Below are 5,784 nucleotides of genomic sequence, written 5' to 3' on the forward strand. Positions count from 1 at the left end.
GTACATCCCGTGTAAGGGCTTGTCCTCCCATGATGGTCCCTCTTCCAGCATCTCATCCTCTGTTCTCCACTGCCTGAGACATTCACTCAGCACATCATCTGTCGGGGCCTTATCCTTGATGTACTTATGGATCTTGGATGTTTCATCCTGGATAGTGGCTCTCACGCTCACTAGTCCTCGGCCTCCTTCCTTGCGGCTAGCGTACAGTCTCAGGGTGCTGGATTTGGGGTGGAACCCTCCATGCATGGTGAGGAGCTTTCGTGTCTTAACATCTGTGGTCTGTATCTCTTCCTTTGGCCACCTTATTATTCCCACTGGGTATCTGATCACTGGCAGGGCGTAGCTGTTTATTGCCCAGGATTTGTTCTTGCCATTGAGCTGGCTTCTTAAGACTTGCCTTACTCGTTGGAGGTATTTGGCGCATGAATGTGCAAATGCAGGTCATTTCTTAAAGGGCTCATATCATGCAAATTCCACTTTTTAGACATTTTGGAGCGTCCCTATGACTCTATGGGTCACATATACACACACTGAGCACGGTAGAAATGCATTTCCTGCTTTTTTCACATTTTGAAAACGTAAATTTTCTCATCCAATGGAGAGAGATATCTACTGTTCTGAGGCCGTTCCCCAGGTTTCGTCATACTGGTTGAAAGTTCTCCCTGCAAATCCTGAACCACCACCCCCACAATGATCCCGAACCAAAACTGGACTTCCGCCATTTCCCCCCTCTCACTCACCGTGAACAGACCAGCACGGCAGCGCCCAACTCCTCCCATAGATATAGTTCGGTTCTTGGGTGTTCTAATCAACACCAAAGTCTATTCACTTTACCAAGGAATCAACAAGTGAGGACTTTGTGGGTCACTTTTATTTTTAACGAACCGGTGCCAGAAACACTGCCTCAGCATTTATACGTATGTGCATTTCAAACGAGGGTGCGTACAATGCTGGATTTGTTTCACGGCTCCTGTTGGAAAAAGGGATCTATTCCTAAAGTCCGTCATCCACTCACTGCAGTAAGTACATGCTTGATATTTATAATGTTTTAAAATGTTAGTTTGTCCATTTAAAATGTAGTAACCTATGTGTGAGGCAAGTTACTAGCTAGCTATGCTAACGGCTACAGCCAGTCGACCAAGCCTTTGTCCCCTTCAAATGTGCTCATGTGGGCTCCTGCAGCCACACACCTGTGTGGAGAAAAGCTAATGACTAACGGCATCGAGCGGCTACAGGCAGGGAGCGGTGGGTCTAGTGTCTGTCCTTTTTCTGTAATCGCATACACCTGCGGGGAACAGCTGATCGTTATCGCCCTTCCAGCGGCGACAGGCAGGAAGCGGTGGATCTAGCTCGCTGTAGTAATTTGTGCTTGATACTTGTGATATCTAAATATGTTAGTTGGGTCTGTTTAAAATGCAGTAACCCACATGTGAGACAAGCTAATCGCTAGCGTTGCTAATGGCTACAGTGAGTTAACCGAGCCTTTGTCCCTTTCAAATGTGCTACTCTGAGTTGGTGCAGTCACACACCTGTGTGGGGAACAGCTAATAGCAATGGGCCTTCGATCGGCGACAGGCAGGAAGCGGTGGATCGAGCTTTTGTCCTGTTGACGTGCTGCCGTTCCTGTTTGTGTTGCGTTAGCCGTTAGCATGCCTTTAGGCCTTTGCACTTCAGAGCTACAGCTGGTCGATCACTACAAAAAGAACCTGCAGATGAACGCGGTTATGTTTATTACCCCGTCCTGTGTCACAGCCTAATTCAACTTGTCATTTGGGGTTATGTCATTGTTCTATCAAATTCTAACATGATTAGTTGGAATGATTACTGTGTTGTGTTTCAAGCTTAGTTGTTAATTAGTCACATCTCTACAATACCTGCTGCTTATCTGGTCAGTTACCTATAGCTTGTACCATAGCCATTATATTTGTAGGACCAATACAATTTACAGTAAATGTAACAGTCTTTTCTATACTGTAGGAGGGCAAATCCCAGTTGCCCACATGCAAGGAGGCTGTCAAACAGAGAAATCACTGCAGACTGTTGGTACACGGACATCTGCTGCCCAGCTCAGGAGTAAAGGTATGTAAGTTTGTATGTACCAACAGTAAGATAGGTAATAGAAGATTTTAATTGGTATATACTGTTTAGATTTTATATTTGAATTGTAACAACTGTTTATCTGTTGTTTTAGCACAGACAGGCCTGTCCTCTTGTTTGGTTTCATTTTTTGTCTGGTATTGTGTGTTCCTACAATAGAGGTAAGGTTTTGACCTACATAATAATGAACATTTCACTAATCTACAATTCTGATTGCAGTACCTTTTGTTTTGATGAGGTGATGGTGAGGACAGCCACAGCTTCCATCTGGTAGAGGACTGCTTCCGCTCAGTCTTCCAAATAGTGATGAGAACAAGGATCACCACATCTCCCTGTTTACCCTACTTTCATGCATTTCGTCTGCAGGGCCCTGCAAAAGCTTCTGACCTCAAACCCCCAGACCTCTTAATTAACTCAGTAACCTATACATTGCACATTGGAGTGTGAAGGTAACAGTTTGTTCTAGCTTTGGAGTAGTGGTGTATTTTTTTGGTTTACAATAAAGTTGGCTTTAACTATTATGTATTTCACTAAACTCTGTTTCTGAAGGTAAAACACTTTTATTTAGGAAATCATAGTATTGAAATTACATGTTTTTCTCTTTCTAATATGGTAAGCTATAAAGTTGAAGCGGCCATAAATAAAAAGCATATAAATTATATATAAATAAAATAAAAAAATTCTTAATGAGTGTTGCACTCACAAAAAACACATTTTTACTCAAATTGTAAAGGAGTTATTCCACAGGTGGTCTACATCAATCATACTATGAGTGTTTTAGTGTTTTATCCATCAGGAAACTGCCTTCATCTACAACCCAAGCATGAAGAGATGGCAACTCAGATTCTTCACCCCAGGAATCCTCAGCACCAGCTCACTAGCCTCTGTAGACTAGATACCTGTAACAACTTCAGATAGAGAGACATATTACTGTCAGATTTATCAAGAATGACAAAAAACATAATTAAAAGCAGTAAAAATATGTTAGGTCAATATATAATTTGAACCAATGCTTTTTGTTCCCAGGAAGGTCATGCAGTGATTGCTCTAAATATTAATGCACATTTTTTAAATAAAATTGTCAGAGCAGCAGCACAAGTAAGACAAAACAGTGAAATGTGTAAATGTAAAATGTATTTATATTATTTCAGCTATGCTCTCAAACTTATTTATTTGAATAATGTAAGCTAAAGTAGTGTTATCTATTAACGAGAGTTTTCCAGGTAAGTCGTGTTGTGAATATTCAAGCTGCACACGCCATTTAGCATAAGCATTAGCAACCGCTAGTCACTTTGCAAATTACATAAATCAATTAAATTGAAGTAAATGCGACATTACCAATGAGACACATCTTGCATCAGCCGAAATGTGGCGACTTCAACAGCCTCCTCTTCAGCTTCAGGGTCAGATTCGGGATCGTAGACGTATGGTTCTACAACGCTACGAATTAAGCTGGCTAATGTTGTGCAGTCCTGTAGTGGGTCTTCTTCTTCTGTGGAGGATTGCGGTGGATTGCATTCTCAATGTCGCACTAGTGCCACCTATTGTATCGTAACCGTGCGGTGGCTCGTATCCATGGAGCCAATTTAAAAAAAACAACAACAACAAAAAAGGTATGCGCTTCCGCACAGAGGTGTGGTGTGCAGCTTCGCTTGCGACACGCCCAGAAAACACAGCGTTTGCTGATGGAGAGTGAAAACCACACATTGACAGGGGCAGTGTGGACGATCTAAAGGGTTTTATGGGATGAAAATTTACAGAGACCTTACTGAGACATTAAAGTCTAATATTTTTTAGAATGAAAAGTATGATATGACTCCTTTAAAAAAGGTTTAGGGGGTGTTAACAAGGCAGCCATGCATTAAGTACATCACAGTGGGGGGTCATGACTGGTGTAGGGGGGCTTGGTGGAATGGTACCTAAGTCATGCTAATGTCATGACAAGATCAGCGTGAAATCCTGCAAGACGAGGCAACGAAAATTTATTTATTTATTGTGAAAGTCCGTCAACTGGCCCAGCCCCCGGTTTCCCTTTTTCTTATTTCATTTTAAGAGTGGAGAAAAGAAGAATGAGTAAATCAGTATATGGCAAATGTGTTTTACCGATTTACGGAAACAAAACACAGCATGAAAAGACGTTATTCAATTTTCATTTTACACATGAATAATGAATTGCACTTCATGCACGGACCAGAGAGCCATGAATAAATGAAAGTCAGTACTTTTAATCAACCAAATACTTTAAGCAGTAGAAAAAACAAAAGTCTCTGCTTTATATATATACTGTATGCATATATATACAAACACACATATGGCCGTGGCTGGCAAACAGCTGGTCACGTGACCACGGCCACTACTTTCCAGTGGTCGTGCAGGTGCAGAATGTAAACGACTCCATTCGGTGAATAACGGCGCACCAGGCGGTGAGAGGTGTGCGCGGCTCCGTATGCCAGCTCTCAGGCTGTCGCTGAGCTCGTGTCGACCGGTGATCGTTTCATATTGGCTTCGTGTATGAGGTCTGCTGTCACACTTAGGTGCTGCGGCGAAGTTACAGTAACGCTGCAGGATCGATCCGGCTGCAGGTAAACGGAGAGTCATTGTAATAAATGAGCAGCTTAATTATGTCTGGAGCTAAAATGTCCGCTGTAATACAATGCAGTCGTCTTTGTAACTCGCCCTAAAAGATTGGCGTCGCATCGAATGCGTAGCATCTATCGAGGTCCAGCGAAATCAGGGCGAATAGTGTTCTTTTTGTTTAAAGCTGTGTTATTGTTTCAGAGTTTCTCTGCAGCCAATGCAAACGTAAGAGGAAACAGGGAAAGCAGTGATTGCCCTGTAATTCCATTACTGCTGCCTCGCTTCCATTTTATTATCCCTGAGAAGGACTGGCCACCGACGCCGGTTTCTCTCATTGTACTGGAGGTGGACGCTGGTGGACACAAAGCTGAGTTTGTGATCTAGTCAAGCACGTACGAAAACACAGACACAGCAAATGTTCCTTTAATTTAAAGCGCCTTAACGTTACGTCTAATGTAAAAGATAGAAATAATACATTCTCTCTTTTGCTGGATATTAAATTCATCCTCATCTCATGGCTTTTGGAAAAATGTTAGATGGAGATGAAGCTGTGATTATAGTGAGAAACCTGATGAATCCACTGTTCATTTGCAAGTTATATTTTTTATATATTGATATTTCTTTACTTGTGTCACTTTTCAGAACGAAGCTGTGGAACATACATTTTCACAACAAAAGAAAAAGGCTTCTGTATTTCATGAGGCACTTTTGCCTGATGACCAACATGAGTACAGAGAGACCCAAACGGAATATCATCAAGAAAAAATATGTAAGTCAATGGTTTGTTCTTTTCTATGCTGTACAACCTAAACGTAGAATGTAGGCGTTTTCTGTAAATCACCATAATTATTGACTTTCACATGTCAAAAGGTCCAAACCGCAGGTAGTTCTCTCCTCAAATGTAAGATTCAGAAAACGCTATTATTTCCTGAGGGAATTTGCTTTACTCACTTGATTGCTTTCACAAATAGGAGGAAAATTTAAAAATAGTAAAACGTATTATCAAAGACAGACCTATGTAATATGTATAATTGTACCATATACCATATACACATATACCTGCAAATAACACACATACAGTGGCAGCAATTAAAAGTCTCAGCCAAAAGT

At 41.5% G+C, this 5,784-nt stretch overlaps 1 long non-coding RNA gene across 1 annotated transcript; it reads left to right on the forward strand.

The window, feature by feature from the left end:
- The first annotated feature begins 862 nt into the window (after nucleotides 1-862).
- Nucleotides 863-2,531, forward strand: LOC129603220 (uncharacterized). The gene is made up of 3 exons (XR_008692941.1): nucleotides 863-1,019; nucleotides 1,978-2,079; nucleotides 2,317-2,531. It is a non-coding gene; the product is annotated as an uncharacterized LOC129603220 (long non-coding RNA).
- Nucleotides 2,532-5,784: the final 3,253 nt, after the last annotated feature.

The sequence above is a fragment of the Betta splendens genome, chromosome 16 (assembly GCF_900634795.4).
Source record: "Betta splendens chromosome 16, fBetSpl5.4, whole genome shotgun sequence".
NCBI lineage: Eukaryota > Metazoa > Chordata > Actinopteri > Anabantiformes > Osphronemidae > Betta > Betta splendens.